Raw genomic sequence first — 22,760 nt, 5'->3', positions numbered from 1 at the left:
AGAAAAATGCCAAACCTCATACACCTTACCGACTCTGTAACCTTTCTCCACCGCCTTGTCAAGCTCAATGCTACACCAGACACCCGTCAGCGCTCTCTCTTCATCACTGTGCAGACAAGAGGTAGTTTGATTTTCAGTTTCCACACACGTTCTACACAGAGGGAACATCAATTTTCCCGAACACCTGTAAGGCAACACGGGTAAGAACAGCTCGCGAGGAGGGTACATGGTGACTTTGATCAAACTAAAGTAATGTCCGATTTCGAGAAAGTCACGATAAACAATGGTTGGACGCCCCACCGGGTACATTTTGGTCTTGTTGACATAAGGGTACAGACTGGTGAAATCATAGTAATCTACTCTCTCACCCTCCTTTACCTCATAATGTAAACAGAGGGCATTGGTACAACCCCCAAATAACGCATCCCGGGGCTCTAGACATTCAGGAAAGTCCAAGGTTTCCATAAACCGTTGTACCCCCGCATCCTGTTGCTTCAGGGTCGTCCACTCGTGTTCCCAAATCACCAGCACTTTCAAACCATAGGTGTTTTTTAAAGTTTCAATTCGTTCCTGGAAATCATAGTACATATCACCGCAGAGTTTTAGTGTTACGGGGTTAAAGGTGTTTGGGTCAAAGCACTGAGGACAGCCATGGTAAATACAACCGGCAAACTCATAAGCGGTACGCCGCCCGGACACGTCGCTAAAACCGTCTAAGTAGTAAGGCCCCATTTTTACTTCCCCTTGATTTAAAGCATGTCTGATGAAGATGTTATCCCGGGCACTCAGGTATTCCACCCACTGTATGGAGACAGTCGAAAAGTTCTTTTGTCTAGCACGATAGTTGTCAGAAGTGGTGACCGCTATAGTGTTTTTCTGCAAGAAATTGGACCGATACATTTTCATGCAGAGAGACGCTATGGTCACACTTTGCAAAGGGTTGAGACCCGATGTGTTGATAACCTCGGCGCAGAAACGCACACAGGCTTCTTTAAGGATCACCACATCATTTTTACAATAAGCGGCCATCTCTTCTCGGAAATCAAAAACACCTCACTTAACCGTATTGTACCATTTAAAGAATTCCTCCCTCTCATGAGACATCATAGTATCAGCCCCATAATAAGAGGCGGGCGGGTAGGACCCTTGATAATTTTGAGTGTCCTTAGTATTAAAAAAATGGCAGAACCAACCTTTCTTCTGAGCCTCAAAACCCAGAGCCTTAGGCAAAGCGCTCAATTTCATGGGGAGGAAATTTAACAAGTCTATGTAACGTTAGTTGAAAGCTTCGTCGGTGAAACACATGATCTTGCTACCCTGAGCTATTATTCTTGGGGTCACCCCATTTTCCACCAGATACTTCATCAAAATGTAAGAATCATAACCCTTAGCATTGTGGGCAATAAATGTGTAATTGAGGTATTTTGGACCTCGATACCGCGTAAAGAAATCCCTGACACAACTCTCACCGCTAGCTGACCACTCACGATCCAACATGTCAATACAGTGTATATAATTAGCAACGTGGACCCCGTTTTCTTGCCGGCATTCAAAATCAAAAAAGACATACCAGTTGTGCGGCGGCTCCTTTTTAACCGGCTGAATAAAGCACTGGTGTTCGGACCCCGGGGTTAAATCAGCATTACAGATCCTGCATCTCGGCTCCAGACATTTGTGTGGTTTAACCTCATGAAAACGGTACTGGAGGCAACACTGCGGGCAACATTTAGTTTGATCACAATAACTCCATTTTTTAACCCCTCTCAGCAGCGGCCCTCTGTACCTTATGCTCGGAAAAACAGAACGCTGAGAGACAAATCCTTAAGCAATCTTTACATCGGATGGTAGGGGCCAAACCCTTACGACATTGCGGATTGAAACAGACGTTACAGTAACCGTCACAGCGGTGCTTAAGCTTATCATTGAAGGCCTTATAACACCAATGACAAACATACGAACAACCCAAAAAAGCCGTCAAACTCTTTATTCCAAAGTAATGACTATCACTTAGGAAGAGAAACAGTGTCTGTGTATGGGTTTCAGGATGTGTCTGAAATTTCACAAATACTTCCTTTACCTCACAACGGTACCACACAACAATTTTTAAAGACAACAACTCCTCAAACTTGGTGATGTCTGAAAAGGCAACCATCTGTTGAGAGTTTAAGCCGGCCCTCTGATGAAGCATTAAAGCCTCTTGCAGAGCTTGGGGTTCAGGCATGTCGGGGGTGAGTAGTTTTATTAAACTGTAAGCAAAACAGAGCTTATTGTCCCCACTGGAACTCACCACTAATTGCCTGAGCTTGGTCCTAATTATGTCGTTCTTCAAGCATTTCGACAGTCATCTAAGCGCCCCACCCTCAGGGTTACGAACCACATTCATTACCAGAGACAGACTTTCATCAGCTAAGATGGCTGCGTTACTTTGCAATAACGCTTCGATTTTAGCCAGACGTCTAAATTATCTCCACTCAGCATTACAGATAGGTTGCTAAACAAATCATCCCCTCTGAGTTCTAACTGTACAACATCTCGAGGTCTGACCCTTTCAGCAACCTGTTCAAGCATTTTCTGCAAGGCCTCGTGTATGTTGACAAATATTTCTGCATAATTGTCACAATTTAAAAGTTCTGCAAAATTAAAACGCTGAATCATTTCAAAATTGTTATAGGCCGGTCTATCTATAATCACGGGATCACTGGTACTCTTGGACACATCATCATTTTGAACAAAGCCTTCACCCCCTACATTCTCACAGAGCATGTCCTCCACAGCCTTATCAGTCTCAGAACCCTCCACATTCCGAACACCCCCACTGCTGACATCTACAAAACCCCCTTTTTGAGGAGGCTCATTTAAAGCCTGTAAAAGTCCTTCAAAGATATCCAACCGGTTAATGTCAAGACCCTCCTCTATAGTGATGGCTGCTTCTGCCGCCATCCTGTGTTCTAATTGTCTCAAATCATTTATAATAGGGGCAGAATTTGGTCGGGGTAGCTCCTCCAAAGCCTCCACCATTTCAAACAAATCGGGGTGAACTAGGGGGTGAACCTCTATAAGCGCTACCGGTGGGAGGTGGTTATTTAGATCATTGACCATCTGTAACAGGTCGGGGTTCACCGGTAAGTCTGTTAATTCACATTCTATCGGTGGTAATTGGGGGTTATTTAAATCATTTATCATTTGTAATAGTTCCAGGTTCATTGGGACATCAGAGGAGTTCACAACAGGGCCGGGGATGTTCTCTCGGGAAGGTCTTTTTGGGGCCCTAGCTTGTTCATAATCCTTTAGTTTGTGAGTTCTTTTACCAAGTCAGGACATTTTTTAATTTATTTTTTATTTTTCCAACAACCCACAATAGTAAGGCGTTTTGTGTCTATTAAAACATTAAATACGGTACAATTCGTTAGTAAGGGTATTAATAAGGGTGTTTTGGCTCTCTATCAGCAGGTTTTGCCCCACTAACACAAGTCTTTGATTTTGTAACAAAGTATGTAGCAACTCATGCCGACCTTCAGGAAGTAGCTTCGGGGGCTGGTGGCCTGGCTCAGCTTCAAAGGATGGTCGCTCCGGTAAATCTCGGTCGAAGGAGGCAGGGAGCGAGCGTATACTCATGGACGGAGACCAAGAAGGCCTTTGCGGTGACACCCTGGCCAAGCGCGGGGTACTGTTCCGCGTTTCTGTAGCCAAGAAACGGGTCTGGGGGGACGATGTTGAAACCAGGCCGTCGTTGGGTGGTGTGTCAGCCCTGACTGACGGCGACCCCTGAGGTTGTTGGATGCCTGTATTTGTTCCGCCCGACAATGCGGCGGGCTGAATCTGGGGTGTTGAATTACCCCCAGAAGGCTGTGGCCTGAGTAGATGTTGGGGGGTCTCCAAGACCACCGTGGGGGATCCTATCGGTGATCTCACCGGGGAAGATGTTTGATCCCACTTAGACGGGGTAATTGTCCTCAATAGCTCATCCACAGAATGACTATCCCAAGAGTCTTGGGAAGAATAAAAATATACATTACATTTACATCTTTAAACGGTGACAGAAATCAAACTTAAAACAACATGTCCAGGACATTCAAAACCTTTAGCTTTTTTAAACCTTTGAAAATAGCCTTAGACATTCACTACAACGCCTTATTATTTACAGACAATATATTTATTAGGACTTGATAATAAATGTAAAACAGAGAAGCCGCTGTAAATAAACTGTTTCTTAAATGTTTCTTTAAAAACTGTAATATTGTTAATAAAACACACACACACACAACAACATTTCATTTTTAAACGAACCTTCCAAGTGTAAACGCTTCCTGATCCCGGGACTTCCTGTTTCACAAATGTTTTCACGATCTGTTTAAATATTAAATACAATGAACACCTTCAAGCCTTTTCCTACAACCACTTTAAAACAGAAGTATAATAGCGGGAGATAAGCCAAACAACTTACTAAACCCTTTCGGACGTCTTTACTTCCTAACCAGACGGTACGGCAATCGGTCATTTCTAAACACGTTCCCCAGAAACAAGCATAGACCTGTCCGGACTTCTAAAGATCTTTCCCAGAACCCCCCGCCCTACAGGAAACGGTCACCCATCGCTTAAATATTAGCCATCAACGGGCAAACAAAGCCCTTTTAAAAACATTAAAGTTTGAAAGATCTTACTTACCTCCACAGAATAATCGTTTCTTATGTTTTTCGGCTGGTTTAGCTTTTTGCACCGCTGTGAAGGTAAGAGACATGTTTAACCTTTAACCACACCGCTTTATAAAAAGCTTTAACCTCTTACAGGCTGCAGACATATACTCACAGCTATCAGATACCGGGGCTAACGGCCTTTCAGATTCTTGAAAGGTTACGGTTCTCGAAGGTAAAACGAAACAAGCCCTCGATGTGGAAGGCCTTTCGTTGTCTCGAACCACGTTTCTTAATACTGTTAGACAGGATAATTTTTTAAAATTAACAAAACTGGACTCAAACATCTTACAGAAACGTTATACAAACAAACAGGGGTTTAGTTCTTACCCGGTCGGCAGACAGCCTGTCTAGGGACAACCACTTCTCTTGGTCGATCCTCGGAGACATTAATCACAGGCCTTTCGATAGTTTCTGTGTAATTAAAGAGACCGGCATTAATATATATTAAAACGTTTTCATAACTCTAATGAGCCGCTTCAAAACCACACACACCCATGCATAAGAACCCATGAGCGCAAACACAAAAATCTTACCGTCGTTGTTCCAGATGATCTCCTCAGCGTTGGGAATTAACTCCTGTTGACTGGTTGAAAAATAATTTTACAGAACTTAAAACAGATGTTATAGCCTTATTTACAATACATGCACACAACACGCTCTGAGTCAATGAAAATAATCTGAAGACTTGCCTAAAAACTCGTTTAAATCGAATCGCTGATGTTGTTTCCGGACATTGTTGATCTTTAGTCTTAAATCGAAAGGTCAGTATGAGTCTGTCGAGCTGAAGACCAGACCTTCATACTTATACTGATGGCCACATGCCGGATCTGTTTGTAAGGCATTGTTCTGGTCTGGCCTTTGTGCCACCCTGTTACCAATTAACATATCAAAACCAACCAATAAAATGACACTGCATCAAATTTCAAATAGAAACCAAGATGGAGACGATTTCTCTCCTCTCTACTCTAAACTTTTATTAGAACCTTTTGGTCTCTCAAAAAAACATTTTTAAGCATCAAGACCTATAGTCAACAACCACTAAGAATATTTCAGGCCTTTATAAGCGCTAAAAAACAACCTGAGCCTAGAAAATAACTATAAAGATCAAAAATAACTAGCGCTTTTACAGTGATTTTTTTTTTTTTTTTTATAGCGATGCTTTGTTTGGTATTAAACAAGTCACAAACTACTCAGAACAGCGTTTATCCCCGCAAAAGAGATATTTGGGTTTATTTTACAAAGCTTATAAATTATATAGGTTAAAAGTATTCTGAATGTTTTGATATCACACGCCATACCAACTGTTGTCTTCTACACCTTACGGTAGCAACAAATCTAACTACTGCTTTACTTTAACAATAATAATGACGGCGACCACGATGACAACAAGAACAACAACAACAAGAACAACAACAACAACATCATCATCATCATCATCATCAGATTTTAATTAAAAGTGGCTACACCAGCGTTTACAATTTCAACCTGTCGACGGACGGACGCTCTGAGTGCATCGATTGCGGGCACTCCAATGAAGAAAAGACACCCACCGCCTCCGGGGAACCACGAGGGCAAGCATGACGAAAAGGGCCAGCCCACAGTAGGCTGTTTCCGCCCGGTTTCGAACCGGGGACCTTTCGCGCGTTAGGCGAACGTGATAACCACTACACTACGGAAACTGACACCGCTGCCTCTTGCTTCAAATGGTTACCGTTAAAGCCTGCTGGTAAAACGGGCTCAGGTGTTTCAGGTCGGCTAGGCTGTGAGAAGTGCGGCGAAAGGATGCCATTTTCACAGACCTGTTTGGCATTGCTAAAGGGCACATCAGGACACTTCGGAAACTCTTTCAAAGGCAGGACGCCCTGCGCTCTGACAGTGCCTGCACTTAACCCAACAAGGTGATGCTGAATGGCTTGTTCAAACGGCTGGTGGTCTTCCGTCACCACCAGACTATGAGAGCTATACTGCGCCTTCAACTACATAAGAGTAGATAGTAGGGTTTTTTGGGCGCGGCCTATTTTGTTATGACGTATGCCCTAAGCTTATTAATATTCCTACGTCATAATTGGGGGGCGTGATTTTAGGTAGAGTTATTTCCTTAATTATTCCTACGTCATATCCGTCAGAAAGTGTGCACCCATAAAACCCTGAACAACAAGGCCACCCATAAATACCCCCACCCCTCTGAAGGCAACGCCCCGAAACTCTCCTCTCTATTTAAGAACCCGCGCTTCTTTTAGGCAATACCTCTTTAATTCTCAGCATCTGAAACATCCCGCTTCTTCAACATGTCCAGCGACATCAACATGAAACCCCGCAAGAAACAATCCCGGGCAAGGGTTCCTGTACTCACCAATTTGAAGATTGAACGCTCCTGGGTGTTGTTCTGGGGGGCTCGACGGGGTTACCGCTTTAAAAGGGATCCCAGCTATGTTGGAGTGGAGCTTTTTGCTTTGGGAGAGAAGGAGGGTACGTTGGAACCTTTTGAGACGGTAATTGAATACTCTTATGAGGACTGGTTGAAGGTGATGGCCTGGAGAGATCTGGGGCTTGTGGATAAGACTCTAGAAGGCTTGCAAGAGGGTCCAAGAGAATGCGAAATGGAGTCTCCGACTCAGGGTTTTGAAAGGTGTGAATGGGAAAGCTTGCAGAACTACGACAGACGACGTGTGGGGTTTTGGAGGGGGGTCTGACGGCTCAGGGGCTACTCTCTTCTAAGAGGGCGGTGTGTCGTGACGTAGTGAAGAGATAGGATAAAAGGTGCAACAATTCATTCATGGTTTAAAATTAAAGAGAATGTCTTACCCGAAAGCTGCGGACGTCGACAGGCTCTACAGGCCTCTTCAAACCCGGGATCACCCCTGGTTCTATTCCCCATATTTTGTATACACTCTGGAACCCTTTGACTGTGGTTACTCTCCAAGACCTCAGACCCCGGTCCCTCAGGACGAAACAACATGCGGTGCGATGGATGTCCAAATGAGTCTCGGGGATCCCCAGCCTCTGGAGCTCATGGAGGTCCTCGATTTTGCCGAACTGTCTACCGTCTGTGCGTCTCAGGAGGGGGTCAGTCCAATGGATGGAGAAACACAAACCACCAGGCGACCCAATGAGCATCGGACTGTCCCGGGGGCGTGATGAAGACGCAGGATTTATGCCCGGGGTATGTGACCAAGTAAGCAGAGTGGTTAAAAGCACCCTGGTGTATATTCTGAGTGCTCTCATCGACCGAGCTCTGAAAGAAGTCTGTCGGGGGTGTGAAGTGAATCACCCCAGTCAGTTGAGACACAGTTGTTTGTTTGAACCAGACCGTTACTATTTCCTGTTCTATTTCAATGTGTTTTACAGAAGACTGAACAAACCGTGGCTGAAACCGGCACTAATCAAGGCGCTCTCTTACTCCCACATACATGTCACTGTGGGACAAGTCCAGAAAATCATAGATGAGATTTTGCTGGAGCTGAAAAAGGAGCCGTTTATAATAGAGAAACTTGGGCAGCTGCTCAATGACCTGGATGAGCCGAGTAGAAAAACCGCTGGCAAGCTAAAAGCTTATTTCTTCCGTAAAGAAGTTAAAGCTGGGGGCAGCGACGAAGAATTCGACATCTACGCCACTGATTCAGACTCTGACCTGAACTAAGGGACTTTGAACATGGGGAATGTTCTGGACTGCTTCTGCAACTGGTTCTGTCATCAACACTCTGCAGCTAACCTGAGAGCGCTATTACACCATGTGCTTGACAGAAAAGTAGCCAACGCGAGCCTTTTCTCTACAGATTTAACCATCGATGAGGATCAACTTTCAAACCTGGAAAAGTTAATGGCTGCTGTAACAAAGACCGGGGGGTACGAACACTGGGATGAAGGGCTCAAGGGGGCCAAGAATGATATTAGGCCATTTCATCAACATCTGTATGACCTTTTACTGAGCATGTTTAATACACCTCTGTTTAATTTTAAAATAGGTCATAATGTTGTTTTATTTACATATGTAACTGAGGTGTGTGCCTACAAGATAAAGAAACAGGTATATTTGTTGATATAGATCAAGTAACCAATCATCTGATTTCATTTTGTCTGGACCGTAGAAAAAATTGTTGTGTATGTTATACTTTTCTCAAATGTCTAAAAAGGGGTATCTGCTCTCCTGAAGTTGAATAAAAAACCTTGTATAAAAACTTTGCGCATAGTGTGGGTCTGTGTGGTTATTTGACAGAATGACTCGGCAAGCTCCCCAAATGCAGGAACTATACTACAACCCAGCCAAGATTGGGGGTTTGGCGGGTAAGAAAGGTTTTTAAAGAGGACTCGCTGAGGCCGGAGTGAAGGTTAATGATGTGGTTGTTTCAGAATGGTTACGGGAACAAGACGCCTATACCTAACATAAACCTCTCAGGATTAACTTTAAAAGAAACCGCGTATATGCAACTGACATAGACTCACAATGGCAAATGGATCTAGTCGATATGTCAAATTTATCAAAACATAACAATGGTCACAAATTGATGTTGATGTGTATCGATGTGTTATCAAAATATGCCTGGGCTCGCATTCTACATAATAAAACAGGTCGGGCGGTGACAAGGGCCTTTGAGGATATATTGTCCCAGGGTCGATGTCCTAAAAAACTGCAGACTGATAAAGGAAAAGAGTTTCTCAACAGAGAATTTCAGAATCTACTGAAGAGACACAAAATACATCATTTCACCACCGGTAATGAGCTTAGGGCATCGGTAGTGGAGAGGTTTAACCGCACCATAAAGACCAAAATGTGGAGATATTTTACAGCGGTCAACACGTTCAAGTATTTTGATAAAGTTCAGGATTTTATCGATGCTTACAACCAAGGGTATCACACCAGTATTAAAATGAAGCCTAAAGATGTTGATCAAAGTAATTCTTTTAAGGTCTATAAAAAATTATACGGACCATTTATTAAGAAGGGAAAAACTACTTATAAGTTCAACATCGGTGATGTGGTTCGCGTTTCAAAGCTAAGGAGTACTTTTGCCAAAGGTTATGAAGAAACATTTTCTGACGAATATTTTACAGTTACCGAACAGTTGGCTAGAGACCCACCCGTGTACCGGTTAAAAGACTATGACGGGGAGGATATAGAAGGAACGTTTTACGAAGCCGAGTTACAAAAAATTATTGTGGGTAAAGACAGTGTATACAGAGTTGAAAAGATATTAGCTGAAAAAACCCAGAACCGGAAAAAATATGTGTTGATGAAATGGCTTGGATGGCCTGAAAAGTTCAATAGTTGGGTCCCGGAACAACAGGTTTGCGATATTCAATCCTTATAACAACTTGCCCGCGGGTGTGTTGTGGGCATTACTTTCGATACTCAAGATGGAATCAGGAGGCTTCTACGTGACTCTACCCAGTAACGCCTCTCTCGATATATACCCTAAAAATGAAATATCCAGTTACACGGTACAATTTGGAAAATCTATAGATCTAAGGGGGTCGTGGGAAGTGGGGTTGGCGGAAATACAGTATCCTTACACTTGGGCTGTTTTACAAGATAAGGATGCCACCTTCGCCATTTTTGATGATGTTAAAAAGAGTCAATGGACATTCACGATACAAGGAGGTTATTATGACAATGTGGATAAAATATTAGATGAGATGCATAAACAGTTCTCAGAAGGCACCCCCAACATCAAGCTATATTACAACCCTATTAAAAACAGAGTGTACAAGGTGTCAAAACCAGGTATTAGCATTCAAACCAGCGGCCAACTGGGGCGTATATTTGGGATCTATTCTGACACAGAGAGCAGGTTCTCAGAAGTGGTGGGGCGGCTTTTACACTCTTTATGTGTATACGGATATCATAACCCACCAGAGGGTCGGGGATAGTTATGTCCCCCTTTTGAGAAATGTACTTATTAAAGGTAAAAGCAATGACATGGTCACAATTACTTATGACAAGCCACACTACGTACCAGTCTCAAAGACCCAATTTGACAACATCACGATCGAAGTAAAATCGGATCAGAATATCAACGTACCCTTCCGCTTCAGTAAAGTTATTGTCAAACTACATTTTCGACCCCTGAAACAGTTTGTACATTATTAAAATGGCTACCTCGAGGGGTTATGTAGATCCTAGCGCCTATGTGGATTATTACAAGATGCAAGCCGGGAACGGCTTGCCCGGTTTTGTAGGAGCCCCCACAATGTATGGCGCCGGTCTAGGAGGACTCTTTCATGGTCTCTTTAGAATGGCCGTACCCCTGCTTAAGAGAGGCTTTGCTATAGCCAGACCCCACTTGAAATCAGCGGCTAAAAATATTGTTAGTGACGTGTTCACCAATGTTATGAACCGGGCAGCTAGCCATGAGCATCAGGAGGGTTCGGGTCTCATGGTAATGGCGAGGAGGGGGGGTAAAAGAAGAAACAGCATGTGTCCACCAGGGCGACGAAGATCCGTGGCTAACAAAAAACGAAGAATCTCTCATTCTCCAACATATCGTGGAAACACTCGGAGAAGGAAGCAGCACAAGAAAAAACCTGCAAAAAGAAAGTCTCAAAGAAAGAAAAATAGAGCCTCAGGATACATCTTTTAAACATGTCTTTTGTCAACAGTCTATCGGAAGAATGCGTCAAATCAGAACTGGATCTGTTTACAGTTCCATACACTCAAACGAGTATAGATAAGATCATATATGTAGAGATTCCCCCTCTTTCTGCAATTTCAGACACGGCCCCTCTGGAGTTTTTTATAGCTGGCAATGGCGAGGATTATATTGATTTGAATAACACATTTATTTTAATGAACTGTAAAGTGACTGATTAGGATGGCGATGCAATCGAGAAGACGGCCAACGCTGGGGTCATCAATTAATCAATTACCCGGTGGCCACCATGTTTTCACAGGTGGATGTGACCCTGGGAGATCGGCTCATTAGTCAAAGCAGCAATACTTACCCCTATAGAGTCATGATGGAGTGTATCCTTAATTATAGTGAGGAGACCCTAAGCAAACAGTTCAGCCCCGGCCTTCTCTTCAAAGACATCCCGGAAGCTATGGACGACAAGGATCCAGAGGGACTCAATAAGGGTTTGCAAAAAAGATCGGCCTCTTCAACAGAAGGGAGGACCTTTGAGCTAATGGGGCATATCCATGCAGACATATTTTTCCAAGAAAAACTCATGCTCAACGGGGTAGACATTAAAATTAAAATGATCCGTAGTAAAAGTGCTTTTTGTCTGATGACCCCTGATACGGAAAAATATAAACTGACCATATTATCGGCCTCGCTGTTTGTGAAATAAGTGTCCGTCTCCCCGGCGGTTAAACTAGGACACGCGCTGGCGTTAGTGACGGCAAACGCCAAGTACCCGATCGAAAGAGTCTATATGAAAGTCCACAGTATCCCCGCAGGGACACGGGTGATGAACCAGGAAAATCTGTTTCTAGGACAGCTCCCAAAACAGGTTATTATAGGTCTCGTGGATAATGATGCATTTACCGGGGTTTACAACAAGAACACCTTTAACTTTAAACATTATAACGCGGAATTTATAGCATTGTACGTCGATGGTGTGCAGGTTCCATCCAGACCTTTTCAACCTGACTTTGAAAACGGCAATGCGGTTCGTGAATATTACAGTCTAGTACTGGCTACGGGTCGCCATCTCAAGGATCAAACTCTGCTGATCGATCGCCGGGAATACTGCAGCGGTTACACCCTGTATGGTTTCAACCTGACCCCTGACGAAGAGTGTGGACAACATATTTCACTGATGAAGACGGGCAATATGCGTTTGGAGATGCGTTTCAAGCAGCCTCTACCACACACTGTAAATATGGTCGTGTATGCTGTGTTTGACAACATTATTGAGGTGAATCAGAGGAGAAACGTTCCGTATGATTATTATTAAAATGAACACCAGAGAGCTCAACCACATCATGAATGCCCTGGCCGGCTCACGGAAACTGTTTCAAGGAGTCTACGCCTGCGATCAGCTGCCTAAATTTAAGATCAAGAATTTACCTGCAATGTACATAATCAACACACACCCTAAAAATATGCCCGGAGAACATTGGCTGGCTATTTATCTAAGGGAGGACCACCGTGGTGAATTTTTTGATTCCTATGCAAACCCCCCGGATTTCAGACCTTTCCCTCGGAAGATCAATAACTTTCTGCTCAACAACTGTCAAGAAACCATTTACAGCGGTCGTCAAGTACAAAGTCTTCAGACCTTCACTTGTGGTCAGCACTGTGTGCACTAGCACGCATGCACCGCGGGTTGTTTCCGCCCGGTTTCGAACCAGGGACCTTTCGCGTGTGAGGCGAACGTGATAGCCACTACACTACGGAAACCGACCTGTCCTGGTGTTTCGAATGGCTCCCATCGAAGCCGGCTGGTAAAACGCGCACAGGCGTTTCCCGTGGGCCAGCCTGTGAGATAAAGGTTTCTACACTCACCTAAAGGATTATTAGGAACACCTGTTCAATAACCAACCAATCATATGGCAGTTGCTTCAATGCATTTAGGGGTGTGGTCCTGGTCAAGACAATCTCCTGAACTCCAAACTGAAAGTCTGAATGGGAAAGAAAGGTGATTTAAGCAATTTTGAGCGTGGCATGGTTGTTGGTGCCAGACGGGCTGGTCTGAGTATTTCACAATCTGCTCAGTTACTGGGATTTTCACGCACAACCATTTCTAGGGTTTACAAAGAATGGTGTGAAAAGGGAAAAACATCCAGTATGCGGCAGTCCTGTGGGCGAAAATGCCTTGTTGATGCTAGAGGTCAGAGGAGAATGGGCCGACTGATTCAAGCTGATAGAAGAGCAACTTTGACTGAAATAACCACTCGTTACAACCGAGGTATGCAGCAAAGCATTTGTGAAGCCACAACACGTACAACCTTGAGGCGGATGGGCTACAACAGCAGAAGACCCCACCGGGTACCACTCATCTCCACTACAAATAGGAAAAAGAGGCTACAATTTGCACAAACTCACCAAAATTGGACAGTTGTTGCCTGGTCTGATGAGTCTCGATTTCTGTTGAGACATTCAGATGGTAGAGTCAGAATTTGACGTAAACAGAATGAGAACATGGATCCATCATGCCTTGTTACCACTGTGCAGGCTGGTGGTGGTGGTGTAATGGTGTGGGGGATGTTTTCTTGGCACACTTTAGGCTCCTTAGTTCCAATTGGGCATCGTTTAAATGCCACGGCCTACCTGAGCATTGTTTCTGACCATGTCCATCCCTTTATGACCACCATGTACCCATCCTCTGATGGCTACTTCCAGCAGGATAATGCACCATGTCACAAAGGTTGAATCATTTCAAATTGGTTTCTTGAACATGACAATGAGTTCACTGTACTAAACTGGCCCCCACAGTCACCAGATCTCAACCCAATAGAGCATCTTTGGGATGTGGTGGAACGGGAGCTTCGTGCCCTGGATGTGCATCCCACAAATCTCCATCAACTGCAAGATGCTATCCTATCAATATGGGCCAACATTTCTAAAGAATGCTTTCAGCACCTTGTTGAATCAATGCCACGTAGAATTAAGTCAGTTCTGAAGGCGAAAGGGTGTCAAACATAGTATTAGTATGGTGTTCCTAATAATCCTTTAGGTGAGTGTATTTTCACTGACCTATTTTGCATTGCTCAAGGACACATCAGGACACTTTGGAAACTCTTTCAAAGGAAGAACGCCCTGAGCTATGACAAGACTTACACTTACCCCAACAAGGTGATGCTCAATGGCTTGTTCAAACAGCTGCTGCTCGTCTTGTGCCACCATCAGACAATCACAGAGCTATTGTGCCTTCTACACCTTACGGTAGCTTTACTTTAACAATAATAATGACGGCGACCACGACGACAAAAAGAAAAACAAGAACAACAACAACAACAACAAGAACAATAACATCATCATCAGATTTTAATTAAAAGTGGCTACACCAGCGTTTACAATTTCAACCTGTCGACGGACGGACGCTCTGAGTCCAACAATTTCGGGAACTCCAATGAAGAAAAGCCACCTACCGCCTCTGGGGAACCACGAGGGCAAGCAGGACGAAAAGGGCCGGCCCACAGCAGGCTCTTTCCGCCCGGTTTCAAACCGGGGACCTTTCGTGCGTTAGGCGAACGTGATAGCCACTACACTACGGAAACCAACCCGTCCTGGTGTTTCGAATAACTCCTATCGAAGCCGGCTGGTAAAACGCACACAGGCGTTTCCCGTGGGCCAGCCTGTGAGATAAAGGTTTCTATTTTCACTGACCTATTTTGCATTGCTCAAGGGCACATCAGGACACTTTGGAAACTCTTTCAAAGGAAGAACGCCCTGAGCAATGACAAGACTTACACTTACCCCAACAAGGTGATGCTCAATGGCTTGTTCAAACAGCTGCTGCTCGTCTTGTGCCACCATCAGACAATCACAGAGCTATTGTGCCTTCTGCACCTTACGGTAGCAACAAATCTAACTACTGCTTTACTTTAACATTAATAATGACGGCGACGGCGACTACGACGACAACAAGAACAACAACAACAACAACAACATCAACAAGAACAACAACAACATCATCATCATCATCATCAGATTTTAATTAAAAGTGGCTACACCAGCGTTTACAATTTCAACCTGTCGACGGACGGACGCTCTGAGTGCACCGATTTCGGGATACTTCGGAAACTCTTTCAAAGGCAGGACGCCCTGCGATCAGACAGTGCCTGCACTTAGCCCAACAAGGTGATGCTGAATGGCTTGTTCAAACGGCTGGTGGTCTTCCGTCACCACCAGACTATCAGAGCTATTTTGCGCCTTCAATTACATAAGAGTAACAGCAATGTCACCGATCCTGCTACGGTCGTATTGCAACAGCAACGACATGTATCGATTTTAAAAGTGTCAGTTCCAGCGCCTCGCAAAGCTACCCTTCTGCGATCATTTGTTCTCAAGGTCAGGATTTCTTGCCACTCCGAGGAAGAGAAAACGACGGCCGGCCATGGGGCAGAGAGATGAGGACGGGTAACACGGCACTGGCACGCGTGCACCGCGGGTTGTTTCCGCCCAGTTTCGAACCAGGGACTTCTCGCGTGTGAGGCGAACATGATAGCCACTACACTACAGAAACCAACCTGTCCTGGGGTTTCGATTGGCTCCCATCGAAGCAGGCTGGTAAAACGCGCACAGGCGTTTCCCGTGGGCCTGCCTGTGAGATAAAGGTTTCTATTTTCACTGACCTATATTGCATTGCTCAAGGGCACATCAGGACACTTTGGAAACTCAGGAAGAATGCCCTGAGCTATGACAAGACTTACACTTACCCCAACAAGGTGATGCTCAATGGCTTGTTCAAACAGCTGCTGCTCGTCTTGTGCCACCATCAGACAATCACAGAGCTATTGTGCCTTCTACACCTTACGGTAGCAACAAATCTAACTACTGCTTTACTTTAACAATAATAATGACGGCGACCACGATGACAACAAGAACAACAACAACAACATCATCATCATCATCATCATCAGATTTTAATTAAAAGTGGCTACACCAGCGTTTACAATTTCAACCTGTCGACGGACGGACGCTCTGAGAGCACCGATTTCGGGCACTCCAATGAAGAAAAGACACCCACCGCCTCTGGGGAACCACGAGGGCAAGCAGGACGAAAAGGGCCAGCCCACAGCAGGCTGTTTCCGCCCGGTTTCGAACCGGGGACCTTTCGCGTGTTAGGCGAACGTGATAACCGCTACACTATGGAAACTGACACCGCCACGTCTTGCTTCAAACGGTTACCGTTGAAGCCTGCTGGTAAAACGGGCTCAGGCATTTCAGGTCGGCTAGACTGTGAGATGGCGTCTGAAGTGCCGCGAAAGGATGCCATTTTCACAGACCTGTTTGGCATTGCTAAAGGGCACATCAGGACACTTCAGAAACTCTTTCAAAGGCAGGACGCCCTGCGCTCTGACAGTGCCTGCACTTAGCCCAACAAGGTGATGCTGAATGGCTTGTTCAAACGGCTGGTGGTCTTCCGTCACCACCAGACTATCAGAGCTATACTGCGCCTTCAACTACTTAAGAGTAGATAGTAGGGTTTTTTGGGCGCGGCCTATTTTGTTATGACGTATGCCCTAAGCTTATTAATATTCCTACGTCATAATTGGGGGGCGTGATTTTAGGTAGAGTTATTTCCTTAATTATTCCTACGTCATATCCGTCAGAAAGTGTACACCCATAAAACCCTGAACATCAAGGCCACCCATAAATACCCCCACCCCTCTGAAGGCAACGCCCCGAAACTCTCCTCTCTATTTAAGAACCCGCGCTGCTTTTAGGCAATACCTCTTTAATTCTCAGCATCAGAAACATCCCGCTTCTTCAACATGTCCAGCGACATCAACATGAAACCCCGCAAGAAACAATCCCGGGCAAGGGTTCCTGTACTCACCAATTTGAAGATTGAACGCTCCTGGGTGTTGTTCTGGGGGGCTCGACGGGGTTACCGCTTTAAAAGGGATCCCAGCTATGTTGGAGTGGAGCTTTTTGCTTTGGGAGAGAAGGAGGGTACGTTGGAACCTTTTGAGACGGTAATTGAATACTCTTATGAGGACTGGTTGAAGGTGATGGCCTGGAGAGATCTGGGGCTTGTGGATAAGACTCTAGAAGGCTTGCAAGAGGGTCCAAGAGAATGCGAAATGGAGTCTCCGACTCAGGGTTTTGAAAGGTGTGAATGGGAAAGCTTGCAGAACTACGGTAGAGTGGTGAAGAGTCTATCTCTAACTACAGATCGTAAGGTTTTGTTTAGCAGTACCCTGATTACAAACCCTATTGAAGGGGGTGTGGAGGATCCAGAAAAACAGGTTACTGAAATTATGTTTGACGCCGTGGACTGGCCGTTCTTGAAAGAGGTCATAAACTGTATAAATGATGGTTTTGACATCTTGACCAAATGTTCGCAACTGGATTTGGTTAGAAGGAGAATATGCTGGATTATGGATTATATATCCCCCTTGAATGACGACGACGATGATAAAACAGACGACGTGTGGGGTTTTGGAGGGGGGTCTGACGGCTCAGGGGCTACTCTCTTCTAAGAGGGCGGTGTGTCGTGACGTAGTGAAGAGATAGGATAAAAGGCGCAACAATTCAATCATGGTTTAAAATTAAAGAGAATGTCTTACCTGAAAGCTGCGGACGTCGACAGGCTCTACAGGCCTCTTCAAACCCGGGATCACCCCTGGTTCTATTCCCCAGATTTTGTATACACTCTGGAACCCTTTGACTGCGGTTACTCTCCAAGACCTCAGACCCTGGACTGCTTCTGCAACTGGTTCTGTCATCAACACTCTGCAGCTAACCTGAGAGCGCTATTACACCATGTGCTTGACAGAAAAGTAGCCAACGCGAGCCTTTTCTCTACAGATTTAACCATCGATGAGGATCAACTTTCAAACCTGGAAAAGTGAATGGCTGCTGTAACAAAGACCGGGGGGTACGAACACTGGGATGAAGCGCTCAAGGGGGCCAAGAATGATATTAGGCCATTTCATCAACATCTGTATGACCTTTTACTGAGCATGTTTAATACACCTCTGTTTACTTTTAAAATAGGTCATATTGTTGTTTTATTTACATATGTAACTGAGGTGTGTGCCTACAAGATAAAGAAACAGGTATATTTGTTGATATAGATCAAGTAACCAATCATCTGATTTCTTTTTGTCTGGACCGTAGAAAAAATTGTTGTGTATGTTATACTTTTCTCAAATGTCTAAAAAGGGGTATCTGCTCTCCTGAAGTTGAATAAAAAACCTTGTATAAAAACTTTGCGCATAGTGTGGGTCTGTGTGGTTATTTGACAGAATGACTCGGCAAGCTCCCCAAATGCAGGAACTATACTACAACCCAGCCAAGATTGGGGGTTTGGCGGGTAAGAAGGGTTTTCAAAGAGGACTCGCTGAGGCCGGAGTGAAGGTTAATGATGTGGTTGTTTCAGAATGGTTACGGGAACAAGACGCCTATACCTTACATAAACCTCTCAGGATTAACTTTAAAAGAAACCGCGTATATGCAACTGACATAGACTCACAATGGCAAATGGATCTAGTCGATATGTCAAATTTATCAAAACATAACAATGGTCACAAATTGATGTTGATGTGTATCGATGTGTTATCAAAATATGCCTGGGCTCGCATTCTACATAATAAAACAGGTCGGGCGGTGACAAGGGCCTTTGAGGATATATTGTCCCAGGGTCGATGTCCTAAAAAACTGCAGACTGATAAAGGAAAAGAGTTTCTCAACAGAGAATTTCAGAATCTACTGAAGAGACACAAAATACATCATTTCACCACCGGTAATGAGCTTAGGGCATCGGTAGTGGAGAGGTTTAACCGCACCATAAAGACCAAAATGTGGAGATATTTTACAGCGGTCAACACGTTCAAGTATTTTGATAAAGTTCAGGATTTTATCGATGCTTACAACCAAGGGTATCACACCAGTATTAAAATGAAGCCTAAAGATGTTGATCAAAGTAATTCTTTTAAGGTCTATAAAAAATTATACGGACCATTTATTAAGAAGGGAAAAACTACTTATAAGTTCAACATCGGTGATGTGGTTCGCGTTTCAAAGCTAAGGAGTACTTTTGCCAAAGGTTATGAAGAAACATTTTCTGACGAATATTTTACAGTTACCGAACAGTTGGCTAGAGACCCACCCGTGTACCGGTTAAAAGACTATGACGGGGAGGATATAGAAGGAACGTTTTACGAAGCCGAGTTACAAAAAATTATTGTGGGTAAAGACAGTGTATACAGAGTTGAAAAGATATTAGCTGAAAAAACCCAGAACCGGAAAAAATATGTGTTGATGAAATGGCTTGGATGGCCTGAAAAGTTCAATAGTTGGGTCCCGGAACAACAGGTTTGCGATATTCAATCCTTATAACAACTTGCCCGCGGGTGTGTTGTGGGCATTACTTTCGATACTCAAGATGGAATCAGGAGGCTTCTACGTGACTCTACCCAGTAACGCCTCTCTCGATATATACCCTAAAAATGAAATATCCAGTTACACGGTACAATTTGGAAAATCTATAGATCTAAGGGGGTCGTGGGAAGTGGGGTTGGCGGAAATACAGTATCCTTACACTTGGGCTGTTTTACAAGATAAGGATGCCACCTTCGCCATTTTTGATGATGTTAAAAAGAGTCAATGGACATTCACAATACAAGGAGGTTATTATGACAATGTGGATAAAATATTAGATGAGATGCATAAACAGTTCTCAGAAGGCACCCCCAACATCAAGCTATATTACAACCCTATTAAAAACAGAGTGTACAAGGTGTCAAAACCAGGTATTAGCATTCAAACCAGCGGCCAACTGGGGCGTATATTTGGGATCTATTCTGACACAGAGAGCAGGTTCTCAGAAGTGGTGGGGCGGCTTTTACACTCTTTATGTGTATACGGATATCATAACCCACCAGAGGGTCGGGGATAGTTATGTCCCCCTTTTGAGAAATGTACTTATTAAAGGTAAAAGCAATGACATGGTCACAATTACTTATGACAAGCCACACTACGTACCAGTCTCAAAGACCCAATTTGACAACATCACGATCGAAGTAAAATCGGATCAGAATATCAACGTACCCTTCCGCTTCAGTAAATTTATTGTCAAACTACATTTTCGACCCCTGAAACAGTTTGTACATTATTAAAATGGCTACCTCGAGGGGTTATGTAGATCCTAGCGCCTATGTGGATTATTACAAGATGCAAGCCGGGAACGGCTTGCCCGGTTTTGTAGGAGCCCCCACAATGTATGGCGCCGGTCTAGGAGGACTCTTTCATGGTCTCTTTAGAATGGCCGTACCCCTGCTTAAGAGAGGCTTTGCTATAGCCAGACCCCACTTGAAATCAGCGGCTAAAAATATTGTTAGTGACGTGTTCACCAATGTTATGAACCGGGCAGCTAGCCATGAGCATCAGGAGGGTTCGGGTCTCATGGTAATGGCGAGGAGGGGGGGTAAAAGAAGAAACAGCATGTGTCCACCAGGGCGACGAAGATCCGTGGCTAACAAAAAACGAAGAATCTCTCATTCTCCAACATATCGTGGAAACACTCGGAGAAGGAAGCAGCACAAGAAAAAACCTGCAAAAAGAAAGTCTCAAAGAAAGAAAAATAGAGCCTCAGGATACATCTTTTAAACATGTCTTTTGTCAACAGTCTATCGGAAGAATGCGTCAAATCAGAACTGGATCTGTTTACAGTTCCATACACTCAAACGAGTATAGATAAGATCATATATGTAGAGATTCCCCCTCTTTCTGCAATTTCAGACACGGCCCCTCTGGAGTTTTTTATAGCTGGCAATGGCGAGGATTATATTGATTTGAATAACACATTTATTTTAATGAACTGTAAAGTGACTGATTAGGATGGCGATGCAATCGAGAAGACGGCCAACGCTGGGGTCATCAATTAATCAATTACCCGGTGGCCACCATGTTTTCACAGGTGGATGTGACCCTGGGAGATCGGCTCATTAGTCAAAGCAGCAATACTTACCCCTATAGAGTCATGATGGAGTGTATCCTTAATTATAGTGAGGAGACCCTAAGCAAACAGTTCAGCCCCGGCCTTCTCTTCAAAGACATCCCGGAAGCTATGGACGACAAGGATCCAGAGGGACTCAATAAGGGTTTGCAAAAAAGATCGGCCTTTTCAACAGAAGGGAGGACCTTTGAGCTAATGGGGCATATCCATGCAGACATATTTTTCCAAGAAAAACTCATGCTCAACGGGGTAGACATTAAAATTAAAATGATCCGTAGTAAAAGTGCTTTTTGTCTGATGACCCCTGATACGGAAAAATATAAACTGACCATATTATCGGCCTCGCTGTTTGTGAAATAAGTGTCCGTCTCCCCGGCGGTTAAACTAGGACACGCGCTGGCGTTAGTGACGGCAAACGCCAAGTACCCGATCGAAAGAGTCTATATGAAAGTCCACAGTATCCCCGCAGGGACACGGGTGATGAACCAGGAAAATCTGTTTCTAGGACAGCTCCCAAAACAGGTTATTATAGGTCTCGTGGATAATGATGCATTTACCGGGGTTTACAACAAGAACACCTTTAACTTTAAACATTATAACGCGGAATTTATAGCATTGTACGTCGATGGTGTGCAGGTTCCATCCAGACCTTTTCAACCTGACTTTGAAAACGGCAATGCGGTTCGTGAATATTACAGTCTAGTACTGGCTACGGGTCGCCATCTCAAGGATCAAACTCTGCTGATCGATCGCCGGGAATACTGCAGCGGTTACACCCTGTATGGTTTCAACCTGACCCCTGACGAAGAGTGTGGACAACATATTTCACTGATGAAGACGGGCAATATGCGTTTGGAGATGCGTTTCAAGCAGCCTCTACCACACACTGTAAATATGGTCGTGTATGCTGTGTTTGACAACATTATTGAGGTGAATCAGAGGAGAAACGTTCCGTATGATTATTATTAAAATGAACACCAGAGAGCTCAACCACATCATGAATGCCCTGGCCGGCTCACGGAAACTGTTTCAAGGAGTCTACGCCTGCGATCAGCTGCCTAAATTTAAGATCAAGAATTTACCTGCAATGTACATAATCAACACACACCCTAAAAATATGCCCGGAGAACATTGGCTGGCTATTTATCTAAGGGAGGACCACCGTGGTGAATTTTTTGATTCCTATGCAAACCCCCCGGATTTCAGACCTTTCCCTCGGAAGATCAATAACTTTCTGCTCAACAACTGTCAAGAAACCATTTACAGCGGTCGTCAAGTACAAAGTCTTCAGACCTTCACTTGTGGTCAGCACTGTGTGCACTAGCACGCATGCACCGCGGGTTGTTTCCGCCCGGTTTCGAACCAGGGACCTTTCGCGTGTGAGGCGAACGTGATAGCCACTACACTACGGAAACCGACCTGTCCTGGTGTTTCGAATGGCTCCCATCGAAGCCGGCTGGTAAAACGCGCACAGGCGTTTCCCGTGGGCCAGCC

The 22,760-nt window shown here is 44.4% G+C and overlaps 4 non-coding genes across 4 annotated transcripts; all 4 read right to left on the bottom strand.

Moving 5' to 3' along the window:
- Window positions 1–6,300: 6,300 nt before the first annotated feature.
- trnav-aac (transfer RNA valine (anticodon AAC)) lies at window positions 6,301–6,373 on the bottom strand. The gene has a single exon. It is a non-coding gene; the product is annotated as a tRNA-Val (tRNA).
- A 6,590-nt stretch (window positions 6,374–12,963) lies between these two features.
- trnav-cac (transfer RNA valine (anticodon CAC)) lies at window positions 12,964–13,036 on the bottom strand. Its single transcript has one exon. It is a non-coding gene; the product is annotated as a tRNA-Val (tRNA).
- Window positions 13,037–16,384: 3,348 nt separating this feature from the next.
- trnav-aac (transfer RNA valine (anticodon AAC)) lies at window positions 16,385–16,457 on the bottom strand. Its single transcript has one exon. It is a non-coding gene; the product is annotated as a tRNA-Val (tRNA).
- Window positions 16,458–22,608: 6,151 nt separating this feature from the next.
- Window positions 22,609–22,681, bottom strand: trnav-cac (transfer RNA valine (anticodon CAC)). The gene has a single exon. It is a non-coding gene; the product is annotated as a tRNA-Val (tRNA).
- Between the last annotated feature and the right edge of the window lie 79 nt (window positions 22,682–22,760).

This window comes from Amia ocellicauda (assembly GCF_036373705.1).
Source record: "Amia ocellicauda isolate fAmiCal2 chromosome 11 unlocalized genomic scaffold, fAmiCal2.hap1 SUPER_11_unloc_1, whole genome shotgun sequence".
Lineage (NCBI taxonomy): Eukaryota > Metazoa > Chordata > Actinopteri > Amiiformes > Amiidae > Amia > Amia ocellicauda.
Note: the sequence above shows the minus strand (reverse complement) of the source record. Positions and strands in the feature narration are given on the sequence as shown.